Below are 12,358 nucleotides of genomic sequence, written 5' to 3'. Positions count from 1 at the left end.
AGAAAGAGTGACCTTATCCAGGAGTAAGTCTCAGAGGCTGAACACATTCCAAGCATAGATAAGATTGTACAGAGAGGCAAGAAGCTTCTAGGACTGGGCCTAGGTTAACAGACAGAGGCAGTAAGCCTCCAGATGACAGTTATTACTAAAGAATAAAAGCTACTTTATACATGGTGCCAGTTTGGTGTTCTTCTTGGGCTCACTCCTGCCTATCTGGCCCCTGTTAGGGTCATCTGTCTCAGTCTTACTTCTGCCCTGGGGCCTGAAGTCTCAGGTGGGGTTCTTCTACTGTCTGGATTGCTCCCTGTCCTGGGAGCCCAGAAAGGCCTGCCTGGTGCAGGACTGGTGGTCATCTCAGGCTCGCTTTCTTTTGCAAATGTTAAGCTACTCATCATTCAGTTGTTCATAGGTCAGAATATTGAGCTTAGCTTCTCCTCTCTCTGCCACTCACAAGTGACACAGCAGCCATACCTGTTATGCCACTAGGGGCAGGGTTAAATAGCATTTAAAAAACATAACATAGGTCTTGTTAAAGTAGTCAGTGAAAAGGTAAGAAGCATGGAATAAGAACATGGTTTAAGAAACACCTTGTTTGGATTATTAAACTTCTGTCAGCTGTATGCTGGTAAATTGGTGCTAAACATATAATTTATTATACTTGTGATCTTAAGTAGTGACTTGAGTTAGTTTTGTTGTTACTATAACAGAATAGTTAAAGTTGGGTGGTTATTATACAAATTAGAAGTGTATTTTGGCTTATAGTTGTAGGGGCTGTAAACTTCAAGATTGGGTGGCTTCTGGTGAGGCTCTCATGCTTTTTCTACTTGTGCAAAGTAGAGAAGCAAGAGGGTGTATGTAAAAGAGAAAAAACCCTTACAACAATAATCACTGATGCATTTCATGAGATAAAAGTTCACTTGAGCAGAGAAAGGCATTAATACATTCCAGAGGGCTCCATTTTTGTGAATCAAAACCTTCCCAGTGGGCCTCACCTCTCTAGCACTGCTGCATGGAGGAGTTAAGTTTTGGGTTGTAAGCAGGAAGTCTGTGCACTGACATCCACTAGACAACATATACTAGGGGAAATAGAAATGATTCCATATCTACACATATGCAAATATGTAAATATATTAGGCAGCTGGCTAGATATGTAGGACAAAAGTACATAGAATAGAAAAAGACTCTGTAAGCAGCAAACTTTCTATAAAGAAACAGACTTTACAGACTGGTGTGCCACATGGCATTTATTGTAACTATTCAGCACTGTGATAATAGCACACAGGCAGTCTTACAAATGAGAAGACATTATTTTGAAATACAAATTTTCTGACACCAAGTAGGTATCCTAGAACTTATTGCGGGACTGATACTGAAGTTAGTGTAGAACAACATTGAAAGGTAAGGGCAAAATCTTCCAATTCGAACTTAATTACTTGGAATCAGTATAAATATTGTAAGTTAAAGGACTCACACTTTAAGACTGCTTACCTGTACTTCTGACCTGATGACTACATGTTCAGAAGTTCCTTTTGACATAGTAATTGATAGATTTCCCAGATGCTATACTTAGAATTACATTAAAAAAAAAATGCCTGTCTCCATCATCCTCAAGCATTTACCAAAAAAAAATTGACTGGGAGTGGTGAGACTTTCTGAGCTCCTTCCTGTTCCGGAATTGGGTGTTGACAAGATTAGTGTTTATGAAAACCAAGTGGCTTTAGCCTTGGCGGGGGCAATGTAGATGTCCTATTGATGGCTGAGCATCTACCATTCATTTATTCTTAGTTCTTTACAACCAGTTATGAGTCTGTAGTCACCATGGACAATTGGAAAATAACTTCTTTGATGAAAATTGACAGCAGCACTAATCTGTGGCCACAAGCATAGATATTTCAAAAGCAATGATGATCATATCATGGTCCTTTAGTAAAACAATAGCAGTAGCTTCCCTAAGACCTTCAACCACTGCGGGTGGTTGACTAGGTTTACAGCGTCACACATGAATTTCCTTCTGTAGAGTAGGTATCAAATCTAATCAGAAAATGATTGGCTACTCCCTAACACTTGCACGAGTAGGCTTCTTTTTACTTGGCTGTTCCATGTTGTTGTACACAGAGTCCACAGCTGAATATCAGAAATTGTATCTCAACCTTGATGGTATATTTTAGAGAAAATTGTTTTGGTTCATTTGCATTTCCTTAGACATTTTCTTTAAAGGTGCTTAGTGAGTGATTATAGAAAATTATCAACACATATGCCCATCTTGTAATGTGTTTTAGTATCAGCTAAGGCAAGCTTTGGTTCTTTTTCATTAACTCGTTTTTGTGCCTCTAATTCTCAAGTAAACCTTGAGAATTACATTTTAAAACATAACTGTTCAGTTTTGTTATTCTGAGTAGTGATCAAGATTTTCATCACTTTCCTTATTTGTGGTTTTTGGCTGAAAATATTGCTGCTAGAATGCCGTTTACTGTTTGTCATTGTTGAATCTACTCCTGTTTTCAGAGAGAACTAGAACTTTGGGCTGGAGTTTGATTCTTGTGACTTGATTCTTGGGCTTCTGATTAGTGAAGTTCCATATGCAGATAACTGGTGGGGATCAGAAATTTGGTAAATTAGCATTACTCTTCCCCACTAATGGAAGTCAAAGCATTTGAAGTTTTTTGGCTGCCTTTCTTTACTTCCTCCTTTGTATTCTTTTCTTCTTTTCTTCTGCTCTTTTTAAAAATTGGATGTTTTATTTACATTTCAGATGTTATCCCCTTCCCCCAATTCCCCCACCCAGAAACCCCCTATGCCATACCCCTTACTGCTTCTATGAGGATGTGACCCCACCCACCCACTCCCACCTCCCTGCCCTCGAATTCCCCCACACTGGGGCATCCAGCCTTCACTGGACCAAGAACCTCCTCTCCCAGCTATGCACAACAAGAACATTCTCCCCTACATATACAGCTGGAGCCATGGGTCCCTCCTATGTGCTCCCAGGCTGGTGGTTTAGACCCTGGGAGCTCTGGTTGGTTAATATTGTTGCTTTCCCCATGGAGCCACAAATCCTTTCAGCTTCTTCAGTCTTCTCTCTAACTCCTCCATTGGGAATCCCGTGATCAGTTCAATGGTTAGCTGTGAGCATCCACCTCTGTGTATGTCAGGCTCCGGCAGACCTCTAAGGAGACAGCTATATCAGGCTCCTGTCGGCATGCACTACCTGACATCCACATCAGTGATTACCTGGCTACCTTTTGTGACTGCACATGGGATGGATACCCAGGTGGAATGGTCTCCAGATGGCCCCTCCTTCAGTTTTTATCCCACACTTTGTCTCCATATTTGCTTCCTTGAGTATTTTGTTACTCCTTCTAAGAAGGACTGAAGCACCCACACTTGGTCTTCCTTCTTCATGAGCTTCATATGTTCTATGAGTTGAATCTTGGGTATTGCGAGCTTTTGGGCTAATATCCACTTATCAGTGAGTTCATAGCATGTGTGTTCATTTGTGATTGGGTTACCTCACTCAGGATGATATTTTCTAGTTCTATCCATTTGCCTAAGAATTTCCTGAATTCATTGTTTTTAATAGCTGAATAATATTCCATTGTGTAAATGTACCACATTTTCTATATCCATTTCTCTGTTGAAGGATATCTGGGTTCTTTCCACCTTCTGGCTATTATAAATAAGGCTGCTATGAACATAGTGGAGCATGTGTCCCTGTTGTATGTTGGAGCATCTTTTGGGTATATGCCCAGGAGTGATGTATCTGGGTCCTCAGGTAATACTATGTCCAATTTTCTGAGAAACTGCCAGACTGATTTCCAGAGTGTTGTATCAGCTTGCAATTCTTCCAGCAATGGAGGAGTGTTCCTGTTTCTCCACATCCTTGCAAGCATCTGCTATCACTTGAGTTTTTGATCTTAGCTGTTCTTACTGGTGTGAAGTGGAATCTCAGGGTTGTTTTGATTTGCATTTCCCTGATAACTAAGGATGTTGAACATTTTCTTAGGCGCTTCTCAGCCATTGGAGTTTCCTCAGCTGAGTATTGTTTGTTTAGCTCTGTACTCCATTTTTAATAGGGTTATTTGGTTGTCTGGAGTCTAATTTCTTGAGTTCTTTATGTTTATTGGATATTAGCCCTCTATCGGATGTAGGATTGGTAAAGATCTTTTCCCAATCTGTTGGTTGACAAATGTCCTTTGCTTTACAGAAGCTTTGCAATTTTATGAGGTCACATTTGTGCTCCTTTGTATTCTTTTGGATAAAGTAATAGTGATTATCTATTCTTGCCTAGAGTTTTCACATGGAATGGGTAATCCTGCTTTATCAATTTCTCTTTTTACTGTTTCTATCTTTTAGTATTCAAGAGATTTCCAGTAGTCACAGAGACAAACATCTAGATGGCCCCTAATCAAGTGAAACCAGTAGTGGGCTACAATGAATTATTTTAACTAGGATAAGTCAGGGTTAGGTTTAACTACTGTTCACTTTCCCGCAATCAGAGAATAAGGTGTAAAGAGAATTTCTTATGAGGATATGCAGAAATGAATGTGAAATGAAACTATTGAAAACACTTAATATTTTTAGTGTTGGAGCAAAGGAAAACAAAATTTTGTTTATTCTTTCTGCAAGTGACCATAGTGAGTTAGTAATATCATCTTTAATCATAAAAGAAGTATATTTCAACATAAACTGCAAGTATTTAAATAACTTTTCACTTTTATTAGTTGATGTATATATGTAAAAAATTGGATATATATTAACTGCTTTTGGTGCTGTTTGGTCCATTAGGAGAACAGAGAAAATAGTCCTATCAGTTTTTAGCCTCTAGTTTATTCATGAGACCAAATCTCTAATCCTCATGATAAACCCTTGAAGTCAAATCCTCTAATTCCAGTTCACTCGTAGCTTACATCTAAACAGCTAATAACTTACCTGCCTAGGCTAAGCTTTTACTAAGAGTTGCTTCTGACACAAGCCTATTAGTTATTTCCTAAGTGTGGTTAAGAGAAATAGAAACAACTAGAGCCTTTCTGAAGAGAGATTTTCAGGGAAAACAGAAGATGTGAAGGATGAAGCAAGCATCTAAGGGTGAATGAATTAGTTACATTACAGCATTATTAAAGTCATAAATGTGCTGATTTTTAATTGTGGTCTAAAGCAAATCATTTCAGGCTCTTGCTTGTCTACACTCCTGTTCTTTGGTGACAGAACAAGTGGACATGGGCTGTGCATAAATGTCTTAAACTCAGTGAATGCTGACCCTGAACAGTATATAGAAGCTATGACATGTGGAGTCTAGACATGTGATGTCATATACTCCTTTCTGGATGAAGTGTTCAGTGTTAAGGATTTTGTTTTATGTGTCTTATGGATACACACTATACATTCACTGATGGAAGATAGGAAGAAATGAATGCAACTTTAAAAAATGAGATTTATTTATGTTATTTTGTGTGTATTTATCTGCATGTATATGTTTGCATGTGTGCAATGCCCCTAGAAGTTAGATGAGGATATCAGATACCCTGAAACTGGAGTTACAGATGATTGTGAGCTGCTATGTGGATGCTGGCATCCAAACTCTGGTTCTTTTGAAAAAGAAGCCAGTACTGCAGAGTCATGCCTTCATCTCCTAAAAGTTGCTAAAAACATTTTCTTTTTTTATACTATTTAAATGGGCTTGTGGTTTGACTGTAAAAGTGTCTCTTATAGGCTTATGTGTTTGAACACCTTTTTCCTTGCTAGTAGCACTGTTTGTGAAGGTTGTTGGATTTTTAGGAAGTAGAGCTTTACAAGAAGTGGGCTACTTAGGGCAGGCCTTGAGATTTTGTAGCCTGACTTCACTTCATGTCCACAATTCTACTTCCTGACTATGGATGCAGTAGGGCTAGATTCTATCACCATGCTTTTTCTGCCATGATGGAATGTGTTCCCTTGAACTGTAACCCAGAATTAACCTTTCTTTCCTTAAATTGCAGCTTTTAAGTAACCAATACAATGGACATATTCTAAGCAATGCTGACTAAAGAATAACTTTGAGGAATATTTTGAAAGACTTACGCTGGCCATGTTTGTTCACAGCACAATTTAGTACTGACTTCCAAGCCTTTAATAATATTCATTGAGAGAATGTAGAACATTTTCTTTTCTTTATTTTTTTTTAACAGTCCAGTCATTCCTGGTCCCTCCAACAGTTCCTCATCCTATTCCTCCTTCCCCATGTCCAAGAGGATGTCCCCACCCCATCCCCACCTCACCATACCTTGGGGCCTCAAGTCTCTCGAGCATTAGGTGCATCTTCTCTCACTGAGGCCAGACCTGGCAAACCTCTGCTGTATATGTGTTGGTGGCCTCATATCAGCTAGTGTATGCTGCCTGGGTGGTAGCTCAGTATCTGAGAGATCTTGGGGTTCCAGGTTAGTTGAGACTGCTGGTCTTCCTGTGGGTTTGCCCTCCTCCTCAAGCTTCTTCCGGCCTTTCTCTTATTCAACCACAGGGGTCCCAGGCTTCTGCCCATTGATTGGATGTAAGTATATGCATCTGACTTTTTCAGCTGCTTATTGGGCCTCTCAGAGGACAGCCATGCTAGGCTCCTGTCTGTAAGCACACCATATCATCAGTAATAGTGTCAGGCCTTTGAGCCTCCTTTTAAACTGTATCCCAATTTGGGTTGGTCACTGGACCTCTTTTTCCTCAGTCTTTTCTCCATTTTTGTCACTGTAGACTGTGAAATGACAACCCCATCCCTCCACTTGATGCCCTGTCTTTCTACTGGAAGTAGACTCTACAAGTTCTTTCTCCCCAGTGTTGGGCATTTCATCTAAGGTCCTTCCCTTTGAGTCCTGAGAGTCTTTCACCTCCCAGGTCTCTGGTACATTCTAGAGGGCCCCTCCAGCTCCTACCTCCCGTAGTTGCCTGTTTCCATTATTTCTGCTGGCCCTCAAGGCTTCACTCCTGTTCTCTCCCTAATACCTGATCACGTTCCCCTTTTCCCTTTCCTGTACCCTCTCCAACCAAGGTCCCTTCCTCCCTCTGCCCCCTGTGAGTTATATTTTAATTGAGAATCCATAAGTACTGATGATTGCTCTCAGACCCTTGTGTATGCTAGGCAAACATTCCATCACTGAGATATATCATCAGCCTTCTGATGATAATGTGGAAACATAAGTTGTAAGTATAAAATCTACAGTCTTGACAAATGCATATTCATGTGTCAGTTAAATCCCTGTTAAAATATAGTATGCCAGCAGAACATGATCCAAGAATGTCGTCTGATGGGCATTCTGAGTGCTTGTGAGAAAACTCAAGAAAACAAGAAAAGACTCTGGTTACCTTAGTTTCTTCAAAAACGCAGAATTGTTCTTGGATTTTTGCTTTTTGTGTCCTTCCCAGGTGTAGCAGATAGGAGTGAATTTACTTCAGTTTATTCATTACAACGAGATACTGTTATTTGTTTATATGCCTCTGTGAAAAAACATGTTTTGGCTATGTGCAGCTTGTCTGTCCACCATGTGCATTTTACCCTTATGGTTGAACACTTTACTCACATAACTCTTAACCCTCAGAGAATAAACTGTTTCTCTGAATAAAGTTGGCTATTGCATGAGACTTTATAGTTCACCTCATTTTTAGGCTCCACTCTCCCAGGTTCACACTGTCAACTAGAGCAGTAAACAATATGCTACTCTTGTCTAGAGAGTCCTTCATATTCCTCATTTGCCAGTTCATCATTTTTCCACACTCTTGGGCATAAGCACTTTTCTAGTGTAAAAAATTGAACTCATTTTATAGCTACATGATGTGTAATAGAGGAGGGTGACTATGAACTTCTCTGATCTTATTAGAGGAAATTACTTTGAATTTTTGATCATTCACCTTCCAAATGCTGACATTACAGACATGCATCACCACATTTTGTTTATGTGATCCAACCTAGTGCTTAGTCATACTAGGTAGGCATTCATCCATCTGAAGTATGTCCTTAGCCATAATTGGACTCTTAGTAAGGTTTCTTTCACTTAATGAGCAATTTTTCAATTTCCTCATTTTTTTTATCAGTTCTGCTTGTGTATGAATGTGTGCTATGCTTGTATGTATGAGTGTTTGCATGTATGTGAACACACGGGTATATACATGTACAGAGGTCTGAAGTTGATATTGGGTGTCCTTTTGATGGATTTCACATTACATACTGAGGTTCTACTTCTAACTGAACACAGATATATGTTTTTAGGGGTCAGGCTATCCAGCATGCTGTAGGGAATTCTCTGCACCTGCCTTGTCCACATCAGGTTTATTGGAGTGGTGCTGGTCTCACTTGACTTTTATATAGGTTTTAGGGATCCTGGCTATGCTCCTTGTGGTTGACTTGACCTTGTGAGACAACCTTTGAGCCTTTCATCATTTTCCTTCTCTCTCTTACGGTTTTTATTTTTATCTATGTGTTATATGTATATGAGTATATAAATGTACATGCACACATGATGCAACAGGTGACCTCTAAGGTCAGAAGGTCAGAAGGTCAGAAGAGGGTATCATATCTCTGGAACTGGAGTTAAAGGTGGTTGTTTGCACTCAGTCTGAGTGCTAGGTAGGATGGTACTCTGGGGTGGGAGAACATCAAGCACCCTTAACCTCTGCACCATTTCTCCAACCCCAGCAGCAGCTGCTGCTGCTTCTTTTTCTTCCTCTTCTACCTAATCCTCCTCCTCTTCTTCATTTTTGTTTTTTATAAGCTTTAGACTGTAGAATGAATAACCAGAGTTAACTTATTCTTTCTCCTTGTTGATGGAACTCTAGGCTGTTTCCAGGTTTTGACTATGATGAATGAAAATTCCTTGAATGTTTATGTATAAATCATTTTAGGATTTAAAAAATATTTCAAGTAGTATTAACAAAGGTAATTATTTGGTCATAGAAATTGTCAGACTTTCTTCCAAAGTGATTAAAGCATTTTGTGCTTCTAATAGTGTGTGAGAAATCCAGTTTGTTCAGGATTTCATATGCCTCTCCATTCTGGTGGATGTATAGTCATGTTTTATTGCACAGTTTGAAGATATAAAATCTACTTATAAAAGCTAGTAGTTTTTTATATACCAATAACAAACTTGCTATAAAAACACAAATGATTCATTTCATAGCCTTAAAAACAAACACCCCAAACCAAACCAAATCAAAATAAAAAGCCTGTCTATAAACTTAAAGATCTTAAAGCCCTCTATAGTGAATACTATAATGCAGAAAAGAAAGAAATTATGGAAGGCATTACAGTGAAAAGATTATAATTATAATGTTCATGGATTTGAAAAATTAATACTCTTGAAACAGCATTAGAGAGGTAGTCTACAGATTCAATATAATCTCTTAGTATAATCCCAGTGATATTCTTCATAGAAATATGGAAAACAGTCTTGATAATCATATGGAAGCATAAAAAAGCCCCAAGAGCCAAGTACTCTTGAACTTCTGGTATTTCAGTTCAGTGCTGGAAGTATTAAACAACTTGACTTCAAAGTATACTTTTGAATTTAGTAACAAAAGCACTATGGTACCAGCCCCAAAACATTTGTTGAAGAACCTTAATATACTCCTCATGCAGCTAAAGTAATCAGATTCTTGATAGAGATACAAGAAACTGAAGCCTGCCTCCATCTTAGGTTTAAAAGACATCTTATAGTAAAGACTTCTTACAGGTTCGTTCCTGTTTATGATTAAGTCTGTTTCTCAAATATGTGTCACCTGTGACCTTAACTACAAATGGTTCTATACAGCCTGTTCCAGGAATGGCAATCATGTCTTTGTTTTGAAAGTTGCTTATAACCATCTTTAAACCCTACCTTTGTTTCAGAAGGTTATATGACCATTTCTGACTACCTTATTATGATAACCTTTTGTTGTAGCTACCTGTTGTAATCCCCATTGTGCAATTGTGTCTTTGTTCTAGGAGGTGTTATGACTAAAGTTAGTCATGCTCATGTTGTGTTTATGTGCTCCTCCTGTAATCTGCCTACTTTTCCAGCTAAATTCCCCATTTGGAAACCCCCTGCTCCTGACCAAAAACCGTGTTTTCCTCACATCCAAGGCTGCCCTCTTGAACCCACCTTAGGGGAGGCAGCCCATGTAGATGAATGAAAAAGCTTGCTTTAATTAATTTGGCCATGATAATTTGAGTTGGTGGTCTTTCTTCTCCCATCTATAATGTTAACAAAACATATGTTGAGAAAAAAAATTAACAGGTGGTATCAAGGCAACTAGATATCCACATTTAGAAGACTGAAACCTGATCCCTGTTGCTCATCTTGTACAGAAATAAGCTCAAAATAGATGCAAGATCTTAATATAACACACTCGAAAGCTTTCTAGACTTATACAGTGACTTTTTGAATGGTACTCCAGTAACCCAGGAAGTAGTAGCAAAAACTAAAAATGAGATTGCATTAAATAAAAATCCTTATGTATGGAAAAGCAAGTAGTTGATAAATGTTAAAACATAATTAGTCATCACTTGAACAAAGGAATGAGAAAAGGCAAATATACTGTCAAGTTGGAGATGCTTATTTTAGATGTTTTCAGAACCATATTGTTTGTTGAGTGAAGTAGAAACATTGCAGTTACTGTGAATGTTGACAAGGTTGGCCCTTCCAAGTGTTCAGTGCCTCACACAAACAAAAGACCTATACAGATATTTTGCAGACCACTTTCTTTTTAGCATTGCCTTTGAATAGTGTTTGTTTATCTATTTATTTATCTGTCTATTTATTTATCTGTCTATTTATTTATCTATTTATTTATTTATTTATTTATTTATTTTTTATCCTGTGGTGGTTTGAATATGCTTGGCTCGTGGGAAATGGCACTGTTGGGAAGTGTAGCTTTATTAGAGGAGGTGTAGCCTTCATAGAGGAGGTGTGTCACTGTGTGGGTGGACTTGGAGACTCCTATGCTTAGGCTTCATCTAGTGTGGAGTGAGAGTTCCCTGTGGATCAAGATGTAGAACAACTCTCCCCTCCTCCAGTACCATGTTTGCCTGCAAGCTGCTATGCTTCCCCACCATTATGATAATGGATTAAACCTTTGAAACTGTAAGCCAGCCCCAATTAAGTGTTTTTCTTTATAGAGTTACCTTGGTCATGGTGCCTCTTCACACCAATAGAAACCCTAAGTAAGATAGAAGTTGGTACCAGGGACTGGGGTATTGTTTTGATAGACCTGAAAATGTTTTTGTTTGGAAGAATGTGGATTTGGGGACTTTGGATTTGGAAAAACAGTGTAAAGCTTTGAGTCGAGCCTAATGGGCCATCCTCTTAGGAATATGGAAGATGTTGGTATTGGGTGTTATTTGAACTCTGGAGGCCTGGCTCAAGATGTTTCAGAAGAGAATAATTTTAGTATTTGGTCTAGAGACTGCTTTTCTAATATTTTAGTGAAGAATGTGGCTGTTTTTTGCCTTTGTCTGAAGAGTCTGCCCAAGGCTAAAGTTAAATTTAGATCAATTCCACTAGCAAAAGAAATCTCAAAAGAGCCTAGCATAATCTTATGAAGTGAAATTTGATAAAAAGGAACAAACTGAGCAAAGAAAAATACAAAATATAGTTCAGAGATTAAAGGGGCACCAGGAAGTGGAATGGAGCCAAATCCTGTGTTTAAGACTTAAATGGAATTAAGGAAATGGTGCTCTTGGGGTACAATCCTACCCAGCTAAACTTATTGTTTATGCATTTGCAGTTGAAGTAGGGATATCATGTAAATTGTTGTTATGACGTAGGTAGTGTTGTCATTTGGACATTAGGAGATATGATTGTGTGTAAAATTGATAAGGGATGGATTGTGATGGCTATTCTTGATTGTCAACTTCACTATATCTCAAATGAACTACAATCCAGAAATGGAGGGCACCCCTGTGATCTAGATCTTGAAGCATAGTGGCCATGCTTATAAAGATCTTGTGAAAAGGAATTAAAGAAAAGCTTAGGTTCAGGCATGGTGAAACACACCTTTAATCCCAGGAAACAGGGGCAAGCATATCTTTGAGTTAAAGGCCAGCCTGGTACACAGCAAGTTTCAGGCAAAGAAAAAGTTAGGTCCAGTCTTGGTGGTACACACCTGTAATCCCAGCAGTCAGGAGACAGGCGTGAAGATCTCTGAGTTCAAGGTCAGTTTACAGAGCAAATTCCAGGACAGCCAAGACTGGAAGTGAAGGAGTTGGAAAACAGAAAGTTGGTGAAGATGTAATAGAACAAGGGATGAGTGTTCAGCGCCAGCAAGCAGCAGAACTTGGCAGCTTCTGCCACGTGACTCTAGCTTAAGAGTCTAGAATAGAAGGGGTTACTGGAACAATTTATGCTGGTTATCTGGAGCTAAT

The 12,358-nt window shown here is 38.8% G+C and overlaps 1 protein-coding gene and 1 pseudogene across 1 annotated transcript in view; one reads left to right on the top strand and one right to left on the bottom strand.

Annotated features, from left to right (window-relative positions):
- The window catches only part of Nbea (neurobeachin), a 513,393-nt gene that overhangs the window by 27,054 nt on the left and 473,981 nt on the right, over positions 1-12,358 (top strand). The gene's annotated exons all lie outside the window — the stretch shown is intronic.
- LOC114618050 lies at positions 376-493 on the bottom strand (annotated as a pseudogene).

Source organism: Grammomys surdaster, unplaced genomic scaffold (genome assembly GCF_004785775.1).
Source record: "Grammomys surdaster isolate TR1022 unplaced genomic scaffold, NIH_TR_1.0 139, whole genome shotgun sequence".
Taxonomy (NCBI): Eukaryota; Metazoa; Chordata; class Mammalia; order Rodentia; family Muridae; genus Grammomys; species Grammomys surdaster.
This window is presented reverse-complemented; position numbering and strand designations above follow the sequence as displayed.